Here is a 16584-nt window from a genome sequence, read left to right on the forward strand (position 1 = left end):
TAATATAATCCTAATACCTGCAATATTATTCTGAATCAACTCACTCAAATTCAATTGACAAAACTCATAATAACAATAATTGCGACCGCCATTAACATTTGAGGTTCTATAGGTAGAATCGAACTTGACCAAGACTCGATGTTGAATCATTCGAGTCACGTTTTTTACCAAACTCTTTTATTTCTCATTTTCCACTTGGAAATGCTTAATGTTTTATATTTTAGTGTTTTTTTTTCACTCTTTGTAATTAAATTCTCTTTACTTTTGAATTTATCACAATACATATTAAGTTGAATTGACTAAAAGAAGTAGCATTTTAATAGTTAAAAAAATAAAAAAAAATCATATATGTAATATAATTTTTTTAAAAGTGATACATGTTTTATTTTCCATAATATTATGACGATTCGATTTGATTTACGAGTCACGATTCACAAAATTAGAATTTCGATTCACGAGTTGAATTTTAATTTGACAACTATATGATCGCATCCAATTTGTGATTGGCGCCCGAAAAGTGAAAATCTATACATAACATTTTCTCCTCTTATGTCTCAATCTCTTTCTTCACTTAATTATTTACCCTTATATTTAAATATACTGGCTATTTTTCTCTCGAAGGTTTCCTTTTAGCTCTTTAATCAATTTGTGAGTTGAAGAAGCAAGCGGAAGAAAAACTATTTTCTCAAACTAAAAGAGAAGAAGAAGAAGAAGAAACGAAGATCAACTTAGATGAGATTCTAAATCAAATTTAATCGAATTTACAAAGAACTCTCATATTCAGATATGGCGATCATATCTCAAGACTTCGCCTTATTTCCTTTGCATATGCTTGTTGATTTCTTTTTTTATTTTCACCTTTTTAAGACTCTTCTGATTCGCACACGATGAAGGACTGATTTGGATAATTATTAAAACATAGAGTAAAGGGATTTTGGTATTTTAAATTTTATTTGGTATAGTTTGACCGTTGACTCAAACATAAGGGTTAAGGCGTTAATAAATGCAAAAATTGTGGGATTATATAATTATTTCTAAAAATAGAAAAACTAACTAGTGTATTAAGTAAAAACTCAAGGACCTTATAATTATTTACCCTTTATTTTATTACTCTCAATTTATTAAATCAACATGTATTATTTTTTAAATTATGTAAATGGTTAGTTACTTTGATGCAAGTTGTGTTGTTCCCAAATTAAATGGTGAAAAGTAAATGATTTGGAAGGAAAGAATTCTCCTACATTTATTTGGGATGGATAAGCATCGACTATTCTGTTAGGAAACAGGATAATCTTTTTTTTTTGAGGAGAAATGGTAATAACTAAAGAAAATAAAATCCATTAATTAATATAATCCTAATACCTGCAATATTATTCTGAATCAACTCACTCAAACTCAATTGACAAAACTCATAATAACAATAACTGCAATTGCCATTAACATCATACTACTTGAAGCTGTTACAACCTGCGATCCAGACTTCGAAATAGTAGGAGCCGGAGAGTCGATATTAAAATCCATTTACTACTACTAGCACTGCAAGTGAAACTGAAACTGCTGACAATTTAGGGACCTAGACAAAATAAACAATAATGGCACATCTAATATAAAATTTACTAATTAATGTGTAAAGGTTGGACAAGCCTTTTATTTTTTATTTTTTTGTTTTTTTATCAATGAGCTTTAAGAAAGAATTAGGCCTTGATGTATGATTTTATAACTAACTATATTAACAAAAATTAACTTTCATATATACATATAACACTAAAGAAAAAAATGGGGCCCCCTCCAACCCTGGGCCCTAGGCCTAGGGGCGGCCCTGACGTCCGCATTTCCAAAGGTGTTAGAAGAAATTCATCCCTTAAAGGTGTAAAAAGCAGTACTTATTTTGCACTGAGAAAACCAGAAGGATCGATTTCAAGAAATATGTAACCACATGTTTTTTCTTTTTTGTAATTTTTACCCTTCATTTTATTTCTATCTATTCATGGCCTTCTTTTCATATTTTATCTAATCTTCTAATAATCGTCATTGAAGTTTGATATATATTTCAAAAAGATCATTAACTTTATTCTTTCAATAAAATGATTTAACTTCATATTAATTTTAATAAAATCATTCTAGCAATTTTTATCAAACTCGTATGTATCAAGTTGAATATATTTTGAGTCGTCTCTATAAGTAGAATCGAACTTGACAAAGACTCGATGTTGAATTATTCGAGTCACGTTTTTTACCGAACTCTTTTATTTCTCATTTTCCACTTGGAAATGCTCAGTGTTTTATATTTTAGTGTTTTTTTCCACTCTTTGTAATTAAATTCTCTTTACTTTTGAATTTATCACAATACATATTAAGTTGAATTGACTAAAAAAAAGTAGCATTTTAATAGTTAAAAAAAAATCATATATGTAATATGATTTTTTTAAAAGTGATACCTATTTTATTTTCCATAATATTATGTATTTGAATCGAATCTTGAATCTTACGATTCGATTTGATTTACGAGTCACGATTAACAAAATTGGAATTACGATTCACGAGTTGAATTTTAATTTGACAACTATATGATCGCATCCAATTTGTGATTGGCGCCCGAAAAGTGAAAATCTATACATAACATTTTCTCCTCTTATGTCTCAATCTCTTTCTTCACTTAATTATTTACCCTTATATGTAAATATACTGGCTATTTTTCTTTCGAAGGTTTCCTTTTAGCTCTTTAATCAATTTGTGAGTTGAAGAAGCAAGAGGAAGAAAAACTATTTTCTCAAACTAAAAGAGAAGAAGAAGAAGAAAAGGAGATCAACTTAGATGAGATTCTAAAGCGAATTTAATCGAATTTACAAAGAACTCTCACATTCAGATATGGCGATCATATCTCAAGACTTCGCCTTCCTTTCCTTTGCATATTGTTGATTTCTTTTTTTATTTTCACCCTTTTAAGACTCTTCTGATTCGCACACGATGAAGGACTGGTTTGGATAATTATTAAAACATAGAGTAAAGGGATTTTGGTATTTTAAAATTTATTTGGTATAGTTTGACAGTTGACTCAAACATAAGGATTAAGGAGTTAATAAATGCAAAAATTGTGGGATTATATAATTATTTCTAACAATAGAAAAACTAACTAGTGTATTAAGTAAAAACTCAAGGACCTTATAATTATTTACCCTTTATTTTATTAGTCTCAATTTATTAAATTAACATGTATTATTTTTTAAATTATGTAAATGGTTAGTTACTTTGATGCAAGTTGTGTTGTTCCCAAATTAAATGGTGAAAAGTATATGATTTGGAAGGAAAGAATTCTCCTACATTTATTTGGGATGGATAAGCATCGACTATTCTATTAGGAAACAGGAAAATCTTTTTTTTTTTTTTGAGGAGAAATGGTAATAACTAAAGAAAATAAAATCCATTCATTAATATAATCCTAATACCTGCAATATTATTCTGAATCAACTCACTCAAACTCAATTGACAAACTCATAATAACAATAACTGCAACTGCCATTACTTGAAGTTGTTACAGCCTGCGATCCAGACTTCGAATTAGTAAGAGTCGGAGAGTCGATATTAAAATCCATTTACTACTGCTAGCACTGCAAGTGAAACTGAAACTGCTGACAATTTAGGGACCTAGACAAAATAAACAATAATGGCACATTTAATATAAAATTTACTAATTAATGTGTAAAGGTTGGACAAGCCTTTTAATTTTTTTTTTGTTTGTTTTTTTTATCAATGAGCTTTAAGAAAGAATTAGGCCTTGATGTATGATTTCATAACTAACTATATTAACAAAAATTAACTTTCATATATACATATAACACTAAAGAAAAAATGGGCCCCCTCCAACCCTGGGCCCTAGGCCCAGGGGCGGCCCTGACGTTAGCATTTCCAAAGGTGTTAGAAGAAATTCATCCCTTAAAGGTGTAAAAAGCAGTACTTATTTTGCATTGAGAAAACCAGAAGGATCGATTTCAGGAAATATGTAACCACATGTTTTTTCTTTTTTGTAATTTTTACCCTTCATTTTATTTCGATCTATTCATGGCCTTCTTTTCATATTTTATCTAATCTTCTAATAATCATCATTGAAGTTTGATATATATTTCAAAAAGATCATTAACTTTATTCTTTCAATAAAATGATTTAACTTCATATTAATTTTAATAAAATCATTCTAGCCATTTTTATCAAACTCGTATGTATCAAGTTGAATATATTTTGAGTCGTCTCTATAGGTAGAATCGAACTTGACCAAGACTCGATGTTGAATCATTCGAGTCACGTTTTTTACCGAACTCTTTTATTTCTCATTTTCCACTTGGAAATGCTCAGTGTTTTATATTTTAGTGTTTTTTTTCCACTCTTTGTAATTAAATTCTCTTTACTTTTGAATTTATCACAATACATATTAAGTTGAATTGACTAAAAAAAGTCGCATTTTAATAGTTAAAAAAACAAAAAAAAAAATCATATATGTAATATGATTTTTTTAAAAGTGATACATATTTTATTTTCCATAATATTATGTATTTGAATCGAATCTTGAATCTTACGATTCGACTTGATTTACGAGTCACGATTCACAAAATTGGAATTTCGATTCACGAGTTGAATTTTAATTTGACAACTATATGATCACATCCAATTTGTGATTGGCGCCAGAAAAGTGAAAATCTATACATAACATTTTCTCCTCTTATGTCTCAATCTCTTTCTTCACTTAATTATTTACCCTTATATGTAAATATACTGGCTATTTTTCTTTAGAAGGTTTCCTTTTAGCTCTTTTACCAATTTGTGAGTTGAAGAAGCAAGAGGAAGAAAAACTATTTTCTCAAACTAAAAGAGAAGAAGAAGAAGAAAAGGAGATCAGCTTAGATGAGATTCTAAATCGAATTTAATCGAATTTACAAAGAACTCTCACATTCAGATGTGGCGATCATATCTCAAGACTTCGCCTTCCTTTCCTTTGCATATGCTTGTTGATTTCTTTTTTTATTTTCACCTTTTTAAGACTCTTCTGATTCGCACACGATGAAGGACTGGTTTGGATAATTATTAAAACATGGAGTAAAGGGATTTTGGTATTTTAAAATTTATTTGGTATAGTTTGACCGTTGAATCAAACATAAGGGTTACAGAGTTAATAAATGCAAAAATTGTGGGATTATATAATTATTTCTGAAAATAGAAAAACTAACTAGTGTATTAAGTAAAAACTCAGGGACCTTATAATTATTTACCCTTTATTTATTAGTCTCAATTTATTTATTTTTTTTTTGGTAGAAAAGGAAAAGAAAAACGAACAACAACAAACTACCCAGGAATTAGCCTAGGGAAGCTACAGTCTTGATCACATGCACCTTAATGAGCATGTAGAATTTGCTCATTCACCGTTAGATCTAGGCTTATTAGAATCCTAAGGTGGAGATTCAAAGCATCCTGAGGCTTAGATTTAATAAGCCTATATCTAACGGTGAATGAGCAAATTCACTTGCTCATTAAGGTGCATGTGAAAATTCCTGAGGGAAGCTAACCCCAATCCTATCTTCGAAGAGAAGAGGAGAGATGAAACTAGGGGAAACAGGAAGGGTAGTAACGCCTAACGTCCCTTCATGGCCCGCCACCGCCAAGCGATCAACAACACGATTCTGCTCTCTAAAAATGTGTCTGAACTCTACGAACTCAAAGGAGGAGCAAAGCCTTTTAATAGCTTTGATGAGGTTGCGATAAGACCCATAGAATGATTCTCAAAAATCATTTTGATTGCTTCCAAATTATCAGACTCCACATAGAGCCTCTTAACACCCAGCCTTTTAGTAAGATTGATTCCAGTAAGAATAGCCCAGAGCTCCACAGAAAAGGAAGAACCCAACCCTAAATTCTGGGAGAACCCAGAAAGCCAGGCGCCCCCTGCATCTCTAAGCACACCTCCAGCCGCAATCTTACCGTTACTGAGGCAGGAACCATCAGTATTCATCTTCACAACCCCCTCTATTGGCCTGCTCCATCCCACGAGATGGACATCACAACACTGAGAGGCTCTGGCAAGGGACTCTCCTTTGAAACTATCGATAATAGAGAAAAGTTTTTTCGAGAAGAAATCAGCTAAGTTTGTCATAAAAACAGTTTTATCTCCAAAAATCTCCTCGTTTCTCCATTTCCAAACTTGGTGATAGATAATAGCAAAGAAAATGTCACCATGCTCCATGTATGGAAGCAACTTTCCTCTAACACCATCAGAGAACCAGTCGACCTCAGAATGTGCCATGAAGGAAGAGAAAATATGGTGTGGGAGAATTTTCCTCCAAACCTCTTTACTATTAGAGCAATCTCTAAGAGCATGGCACAAAGTCTCAACATGGCCTCTGCATCTACTGCAAGCTCCAGAATCAGCAAAGTGCCTTCTGTGCCTGTCCGAATTAGTCTCAATTTATTAAATCAACATGTATTATTTTTTAAATTATGTAAATGGTTAGTTACTTTGATGCAAGTTGTGTTGTTCCTAAATTAAATGGTGAAAAGTATATGATTTGGAAGGAAAGAATTATCCTACATTTATTTGGGATGGATAAGCATGGACTATTCTGTTAGGAAAAATGAAAATCCTTTTTTTAGGAGAAATGGTAATAAATAAATAAAATAAAATCCATTAATTAATATAATCCTAATACCTGCAATATTATTCTGAATCAACTCACTCAAATTCAATTGACAAAACTCATAATAACAATAACTGCAACCACCATTAACATCATACTACTTGAAGCTGTTACAGCTTGCGATCCAGACTTCGAATTAGTAGGAGCCGGAGAGTCGACATTAAAATCCATTTACTAAACTGCTGACAATAGAAAAAATAAAGAATAATGGCACATTTAATATAAAATTTACTAATTAACGTGTAAAGGTTGGACAAACCTTTTAATTTTTTTTTATCAACGAGCTTTAAAAAAGAATTAGGCCTTGATGTATGATCTTATAACTAACTATATTAACAAAAATTAACTTTCATATATACATATAAAACTAAAGAAAAAAAAATTGGGCCCCCTCCAACCTGGGCCCTAAGCCGATGCACTCCGGGCCTAGGCCCAAGGGCGGCCCCGACGTCAGCATTTCCAAAGGTGTTTGAAGAAATTCATCCCTTAAAAGTGTAAAAAGTAGTACTTTTGCAATGAGAAAACCAGAAGGATCAATTTCACGAAATATGTAACCACATGTTTTTTCATTTTTGTAATTTTTACCTTTCATTTTATTTCTATCTATTCATGGCCTTCTTTTCATATTTTATCTAATCTTCTAATAATCGTCATTGAAGTTTGATATATATTTCAAAAAGATCATTGACTTTATTCTTTCAATAAAATGATTTAACTTCATATTGATTTTAATAAAATCATTCTAGCCATTTTTATCAAACTCGTATGAATCGAGTTGAATATATTTTGAGTCGTCTCTATAGGTAGAATCGAACTTGACCAAGAGTCGATGTTGAATCATTCGAGTAACGTTTTTTACCGAACTCTTTTATTTCTCATTTTCCACTTGGAAATGCTCACTGTGATTTTTTTTCCCACTCTTTGTAATTAAATTCTCTTTACTTTTGAATTTATCACAATACATATTAAGTTGAATTGAGTTAAAAAAAAGTATCATTTTAATAGTTAAAAAAACCAAAAAAAATCATATATGTAATATGATTTTTTTAAAGGTGATACATATTTTATTTTCCATAATATTATGTATTTGAATCGAATCTTGAATCTTACGATTCGATTTGATTTACAAGTCACGATTCACAAAATTGGAATTTTGATTCACGAGTTTGAATTTTAATTTGACAACTATAAGATTGAATCCAATTTGTGATTGGTGCCCAAAAAGTGAAAATCCATACATAACATTTTCTCCTCTTATGTGTCAATCTCTTTCTTCACTTAATTATTTACCCTTATATTTAAATATACTGGCTATTTTTCTTTCAAATGTTTCCTTTTAGCTCTTTTAATCAATTTGTGAGTTGAAGAAGCAAGAGGAAGAAAAACTATTTTCTCAACTAAAAAGAGAAGAAGAAGAAGAAAAGGAGATCAACTTTGAGATTCTAAATCGAATTTACAAAGAACTCTCACATTTAGATATGGTGATCATATCTCTAGACTTCCTCGTCCTTTTTTTTGCATATGTTTGTTGATTTCTTTTTTTTATTTTCACCTTTTTAAGACTCTTCTGATTCGCACACGATGAAGGACTGATTCAGATAATTAGTTTCCGAGTCTTGATCGAGTTCGATTGTCCCTATAGAGACAGCTCGGAATTTAACCGATAGAGTCGACTCGTTCAAGTTTAATAACAATGATATCAATCATAAGAGTCAGACATATCCGATATGGCTCTTAATTGGCATATAATAAACTACCTTATATGTTAAAATTCCAATTAATTTTGTATACAAATTACTCGTAATAGTTTAATTAAAACTAAATGTGAAGTTCAATAATTTTATTGAACTAAAACGAAATTTAAATTTGATGATTTTTATGGAATAAACTCTAACCTTAATAACAACTAGTGCATTTTACGCTTAATCTTCCATTATATGTTTCATTTTTATTTTTTGACTTGTCATCACAATTAGGGGTGTTCATCGGTTGGTTCAGTTTAAAAACCAAACCGAAATAACAAAAACCGAATAGCCTTAAAAATAGAAATCGAATCGAATCGAACCGAACCAAACCAAATAATAATAAATAACTGAACCGAACCAATTAAATTATTTCAGTTGGTTCGGTTCGGTTATTCGGTTTTCTTACATTAAAAATTTTCATTAACAATTATTTCTATGTAAGGTTAATATTACACTACTAATGATGTTGCTTGGTATTTACTTATATATATACAGTAATTTTTGTTTTTATTTTTCTTTTTTTGGATCCTAATGATGTATTAAAATATTGTTATATTATATTATGTAATTAAAATGTAAATTATAATTTTTATTAAATTAAATAAATCCAAGAAACTATGTATTATGTTGTGTGTATAGTTTCCTCGATTCAATATAAATTATAGTTTATACTATATAACAATTTCAATAATTTATTTGATGCGGGCATCTTTCCATTGGCCACGATCCCGAGGCCAAGAGGACGAGGAGCTTAGTGTCAAAGCTAACAAGGGCTATGGAGAGCCATCCAAGGAGGAGGGAAGCAACAGTAGTCATCAAGACGCGCGGAGCGTGTCTATCACTATGTGGAGCGTGCCGAACCCAATCCGGGAACAGAGTCCCGAAGGTCATCCACGCGGGGCGTGCTTCCTCATACACGGAGCGCAGATCAGACGTACGGAAATAATGCTACCCAGGAGGTCAACTATGCGGGGCGTGTCTCCGAGGCGCGGAGCGTGGAGCGAGCTTCCGAAGTGAGTTCTGGCCAGGAGGACAAGTACGCGGGGCATACTTCCGGGGACGCCACGCGTGAAGCCCGTCGTCGAAGAGTCCCAAGTTTAGGAGCTCCAACACGCGGGGCGTGATTACAGGGACACCACGCGTGAAGCCACCCTCGAAGAGCCTCGAAGTTCAGAAGCTTAAACACGTGGGGCGTAGCGAGGTCCACGCGGAGCGTGCCCCATCTGGAGAAGACTTCCTCACCAAGTTCTTCATACTATGGACCACTTCTTATTTACAGGTCTGCCACCCCTTTATACTTACTCCCAATTCTACCCCTAGCTTTACTCTTTCCATTAATTAGGTAGGTTATCCTTTTATGTAATTTGTCCTAGGGTTTTAGATGATATAAATTGATCTCTTTCTATTGTAATTGTTTAACTTTTTATCAATCAAATATTAAACTTCTTCAAGAAGCTTGTTAAGGTTTTCACCTTCAACAATGGGGATTTCATATTCCTAAGGATTTAGTCCATGAAACTTGGGATTCACTCCTTCTAGTTTAGCTAGAGAAGACATCTTTGTTAGTTTACGATTAAAACTAACACGTCACGATTTCAGTGAAATCCACGCTGCATCATTATTACTTATTAATTATTAAATCTAAAGTTAACTGATGATCATAGACAGTTAAATTATACTAACTAATAATTAATAAATCTAATTTCTAATTAAATTTAATTTAGTTCCGTCGGTTCCGTTAATTCGATAATTTTGATTTAAAAAACAAATTTACCGAATTGTTATAAAAAATTAAACTATAACCGAACCTAATAGACTGAAAAACCAAAATGTTTTGGTTCGGTCGGTTATTTCGGTTCGGTTCGGTTTTTGCACACCATAATCACAATCATAGAGTTCTATGAACAAATCAAACTAGGCGAATTACACTTATGGTCCTCTGAGTATCAAGAATGGACGTCACTGCCATAAAACTTAATTTATTAACATTAAACTCATCTAATTTTACATTTGATTTCTCTTATAATTCTTCCGTTCAAATTTTGACAATAACAGTTACCGAAAGGATATATGGATGATCGGTAAACCAAATTTTTACACATGGATTAAATAATACAAATAAAAAAGGTAAATAATTTATTAGTCTTCTCCTTTTTACCTAACACATTGTTTAGTCCCCTATTTTGAAAAACACATTATAAGTTTCTATCTTTTATCAATATTAACCATTTGATCCTTCTGTCTATTCTTTTTTAGATTTTTAACACTTATATTTGGCATAAAAGGACAGATAGAAAATAACAGAGTAACATGACCGTTTTGTATCTATTATGAATGTCCTTAAAGCTAAGAAATGTTCGGTTAAAAATCTAAAAAAACTAGATAGAAGGACCAACTGGTTACTATTGATAAAAGATAGAAAATTTTTATAATGTATTTTTCAAAATAGGAGACTAAACAGTTTGTTAGATAAAAAGATAGGGACTAATAAATTATTTACCCAATAAAAAATACATGACATTTCATTTCCGGTAGTTGGAGGATCATTGGTGTAATAAACCTAATCAAATTAGTAAATTCTACCATCCATATACGGCATCTAAGAAATCATGCCTTAATACATCATTTGATGTTCAACTTGTCGAAAAGCTTGATTGGTCCCTTGAACTTTCAAAATATCCAGATAGTCCACTGAACTTGCATAAAATGTTCAGTTAGCTCATTGAACTTGCATAAATTGTAATCAATTAATCACTCGGTTGTAAAAAAAATAAGTTAAATGTGGAATATGTGTTGTATGAATCTTAAAATGTTATTACATAATTCAGAAAATAGATTAACACGTATCAAAAATAAAGTTTTTACTTGTTCAACTATAAACCTTTTTCTTCTCTAATATTAGAAACGCATAACATAACCTTGGTCGTTTTACTTTTTTTTAAGATGTGTGCAACACATCTTCCGCGTTTAACTTATTTTTTTTACAACCAAGTGATTAATTGATTACATTTTACGTAAGTTTAGGGAGTTAATTGGGGTAAATTACATACGTGGTGTACAACATTTACCTGTTATCACACTTTGACGTACAACCTTTAATTTTGCACACTAAAAAGTACAAATTTTAGATGACCTCCCATTAAAGTGTATAGCCGGTTTTTATGACCGGTCAACACAGGTCTAACACTGCTACATGAGCAATTTGACTATTCTAAAAGTCAAAAATTGACAACCCATTATAAAATTACTAAAATAGTCTTGTCACATATCATATCTCTCCTTAACTCATATCTCTCTCATATTTATCTATCTAACAACTCTCTCTCTAAGTTTTTCTCTCTCAAATCCTTGCTGACTATGGAAACATTGGTTGCTTCCCCAAATACGAAACCCAATTTGGCGTGTTTTCCGATTTGACGTGATTTTGTTCTCAATGATGCATTTGATCAGTAGCATGAAAAAAGCAGAGACCTCGAGATGCTTTTTACATAATAGCTACACCGCCAACTCTCTTCTCAATTCTCTCATTTTATGTAACAAGCAGCAAGTTCATAAGAAAGTCTGCACTGCACCTCCCACCATTCAACGCCAAAGCAAGCCACTTCTGTTCTCTACATATCATATCTCTCTAATTTTCATTTTAGCTTCTTTGACCTCCATCTTACTTGGTTATAGTCAGTTTAATTTCTTCTTTTTTATTCAACTTAATTAAGACTAATTAATTAATTAATTGTGTTTTCATTGCTGATAGGAGATACACTTATATCCATGAATTCAATGCTGAAGCTGTTGATGTTCACCGTATTCTAGTTCAGAAAAGTAAAGCAAGGGGTTTATTCTTATGTTTGACAGCCTTTGCTTTTTTAGTGAGTTGAAGAAACTCATATTTAAGAGAGAGAGTTAAAGAAACCCAAATTTTAGAGAGGGAAAGGGAGAGAGAAGTTCCAGAAAAAAATTTCCGCACAAGAAAACAGATTTATTGTGGGGAAAATTTTCCCCACAAAATATCAAAATTTCGCCACTAAAACCCTTTTGTGGCGAAAAATATTTCGCCACATGATCGCCACTGTTAGAGCGACGTTAAAGGTAAGTTTGGCGAAATTTTGGTTCGCCACAATAGATACACATCTGTGGGGAAATCTCAATTCGCCACAAAATGTATCCTTTTCTGTGGCGAACTCAAAACTCGCAACAAAATGTTTTCTTTTCTGTGGCGATTATTTATCCCCACTAATCTTACTACTATTCTATGGGGAAATATCTATATCCCCACAAATTCACAAAAAAAATGTGGGGAGATTTTAATATCCCCACAAATAATATGTAGCTTTTTGTGGGGAAATTTTCCCCACAAATATATACTTTTGTATGGGAAAAATGTTTATATCCCCAAATAATAGGTAATACTTTTTTAATTAATTTTGGATTGAAGAGAACTCTTATGTGTATATATATATATTTTATCATATATATATTAAATAAAAGAGCAATGACCATTATGAAAATGGTATGAGTAAAAACATACTATTTTAGAACTGTAAGCCTACTTGCACATATAAAAACAGAAACATAGAGAGAGACCATTGCATAAAATTAAACTATATACATATTATTACATATCATAATACTTAAAAAAAATTCACGAAGAATCCAATAAAAGATCTTGGGGGAACTGCATCTCAAAATTTCACAATCTTTCCTAGAGCTATCAAAAGCTAGCTATTAGCAAACAACCCTCAAACACGGAAGTGTGAAATTCTGCCCATAAATTCAAATTCAGAATAAACAAACTTAAATAGAAAATGATAAAGCCAAAGAATATAAAAGGGTATCAATCAATGTTATTATTATCCTCTAAGTACAACAACATGCATCTGTAAACCAATGCATATCTAATTTGGTACACAACAACTCCTTAACATAGAGTTCATTAAGAGATGATAATAAACTGAAGGATAAACTAGAGAGAGTTGGAGATAAAACATTGATATGAAGAGCATTATGGTTCATACTTGAAACAATAAGATCTTCATCAACAGCCATACAGTTTCACGAGGTTCCGATGTTGAACTGCAGATATCGTGGCAATCTCAGTTATAAATTGATCCTTCCCTTGAACTCGAGACTCGAAAAATATGCTAATCTAGGTAACAAATTACCTTGTATACAGGTCCATATCCTCCCTCTCCGAGTTGATTCGAGGGGCTAAAGTCTTTCGTGGCTGTTTTTAACTCAGAGTAACTAAAAGTTATTGGTCTAGAGCCTATTTCAACTGCAAAATCGGAGAAAGATATTCAATTTGCTTACAATAAATAACTTTAAGCATCAGAAAAACTGCAATGATTATAAACTTTTTTGTCATTATTAGTTTTACCTAATTCATCATCAAGGGCAGCTTTTCTTCTTATATAAAAGATTGCAACAATCAATATAAAGCTTAGAACTCCAGCAGACACAGTAATACCGGCAATCAATCCTTTTGTGTCCTTCTTGCGTGGAAGAGCTGGTGGTATTCCGCTTACAGATGGTCTAAACTCTGCTCGGAGAATTAAACTACCATTAAAAAATAACTAACGAGGAGAAGATTTTATCATTTTAAACATCTCAAGTAACAATATTCATTACCTGGAACAACACTCAAAGCTGAGATAATTGGTCCATAATAGCCTTGTACAGGTGTGCAATAGGTACCTTTACCAGCCCTTGATAATTGGTCCAAAGCAAGCCACTTCTGTTCTCTTCAATTTCTTCTTTTTTTATTCAACTTAATTAAGATCATCTAATTAATTAATTAATTGTGTTTTCATTGCTGACGGGAGATACACTTATATTCCATGAATTCAATGCTGAAGCCCTTGATGTTCACCGTATTCTAGTTCAGAAAAGTAAAGCAAGGGGTTTGTTCTTATGCTTGATAGCCTTTGCTAGTTTAGTGAGTTGAAGAAACTCATATTTAAAAGAGAAAATTAAAGAAACCAGATTTTAGAGAGGGAAAGGGAGAGAGAAGTTGCAGAAAAATGAAAAATGAGGCGAAAGGTTTTAGAGAGATAATGTTGGACAAAATAAATTTTAGGAAAGAAAATTGAAAAATTATTTTTATTAAGGACATAAAAGTAACTTAATAATATGTGGGGACCATTTTTAATTTTTAAGGAATGAAAATTGATGAGGTGTCGCGTTGACCAATTGGTTAACACGGTTGACCGATTATAAAAGCTGGCTGTACATTTTAGTGTTTGGTCACCTGAATTTTGTACAATTTAATGTGCAAAATTAGAGATTATACACCAAAGTGTGATAATAGATAAAGATTGTACACCACGTACGTAATTTATCCGAGCTAACTGAATATTTTAGGGGCCAACCAAGTTTTGAGGACAAGTTAAGGGGACAAATGATGTATTAAGACAAGAAATCATTCTATATTAGGGTCATATACAAGCTGTCTAATACAATGTCTTTGGTAATATACAGATTTGAAATTCAGAAGACCATAATTGGGTCAAAGGAGATACAGCAGGGACTCCAGCTGCCTGAGGTGGAGATTGAAGTGGTGGTCCGGTCCGGTCAGGGAAGTTCTCATCATGTGGCTAGGCTGATATGAAACAGGAACTCCACTGCCTGCAGAAGGCTGCTTATACCTTTGAGATAAACAAGAATCACCAAAAACCCAATTGAGATAAACAAGAATCACCAAACCCTAAAAACCCAATTGAGATAAACAAGAATCCCCAAAAACCCCAAAAACCCAATTGAAGATAAAAATAAACATCAATTAGTAAAGGTTTCAATTTACTAAAGCTGGTCACTTTTCATTTCATATAACAACTAAAAGTTCCCATTCCTCTGGGGTTTTCTTGTATATCATTAAATTCTTGTTTTTTCAGAAATTAGCAGGATCAGATGTTAACACCAGCAATACCAATGACATTGGATCCTGAATGATCAAATCACTGTTAGATCTAGACTTATTAAATTTAAATCTTAAGATGCTTTGAATCTCTATCATAGTATTCTAATAAACCTAACATTTCGGACTTGAGAACATAGCAGAAACATCAATGAACATGAAGAATGATGACCTTAACAGAGAATTTCAAACTGAACCTTCACTCCTTGGTATGGTTCCAGAACTTGGCTCATCAAATTCAGAAAACAGTGTAATCTGCAGCTTTTAATGAAGATGAGACATTTAGGTCTCTCTATAGAGAAGATAGATGTTCACAAGAGGGATAGAATTTGCCTGGTGCAACTGGGAATCTTCTTGCACTGGAGAAAATTCCCGTAGTTGCACCAAGCAAATTCAATCCCACTGTGAAAGAAATGTTTGTTCAAGGTAAATTTTCCGTCTTTATATAGGCAAATAGAAGGACTGATTAGTGTAAATGCAGAAGTTCAGGGACCATTTAATTATTTCAACAACTATGTCTTTGATTGTTTTCCATATGAATATAGTCCATATATTCAACTATAAGGGGAGTGACAAGTTCTACCAAGTAAAATGAATTATCAAATTCCATGTATAAGGAAGAATTTCCCTAATTTGATTTTTGATTATTTACTTGGTACATTTCCACTCCAAATAATATATATTTGGAAGTCAAATCACCAAATATCCAACAATTAATAACCATGCCATCTTTAGTGTCATTTTCTAATATTGCCAAATTAGATTTCACCAAGTTTTGAGTTGGTTACAATTAAGATCATTACTTTCAAGTTTAATCTAAGAGATAAGGTGTAAAAATATCATAACTTTTACTAACATCTAAAATTGTTAATTTTACTTTTAACGTTAACAATTAAGAGCAATTTTACCTTTAACATTTAAAATTGTGAAATTTTACTCTTAATATTAGCAAGAGCAATTTTACCCTTAACGTTGATAGGTTGCATCAATTTAAGAAATTATTCATCAAATTGTCTTCTCGATCATGAATTTCGTCATTTATGTTTCACATGTGTGTCATTTTATCATTCATTAATTACATATGATTAGACGTGAATTTAAAAAAAAATTAAAAATATATTGTCCTTTCTACGAGTTGGAAAAAAAATTCAAATATTTCGCCAAATTTATAAATATTAATCTTTAATTTCATTATTAAATCCCATAAAATATGACATATATGTGTTTTAAATAATGTCTAAAATTGACC

At 31.8% G+C, this 16584-nt stretch overlaps 1 long non-coding RNA gene across 1 annotated transcript; it reads right to left on the reverse strand.

Moving 5' to 3' along the window:
* Nucleotides 1-13241: 13241 nt before the first annotated feature.
* LOC136201984 (uncharacterized) lies at nt 13242-14128 on the reverse strand. Its single transcript, XR_010674234.1, has 4 exons — nt 14051-14128; nt 13800-13961; nt 13585-13697; nt 13242-13495 (listed from the first exon to the last, which is right to left on the reverse strand). It is a non-coding gene; the product is annotated as an uncharacterized lncRNA (long non-coding RNA).
* Nucleotides 14129-16584: the final 2456 nt, after the last annotated feature.

Source organism: Euphorbia lathyris, chromosome 8 (assembly GCF_963576675.1).
Source record: "Euphorbia lathyris chromosome 8, ddEupLath1.1, whole genome shotgun sequence".
NCBI lineage: Eukaryota > Viridiplantae > Streptophyta > Magnoliopsida > Malpighiales > Euphorbiaceae > Euphorbia > Euphorbia lathyris.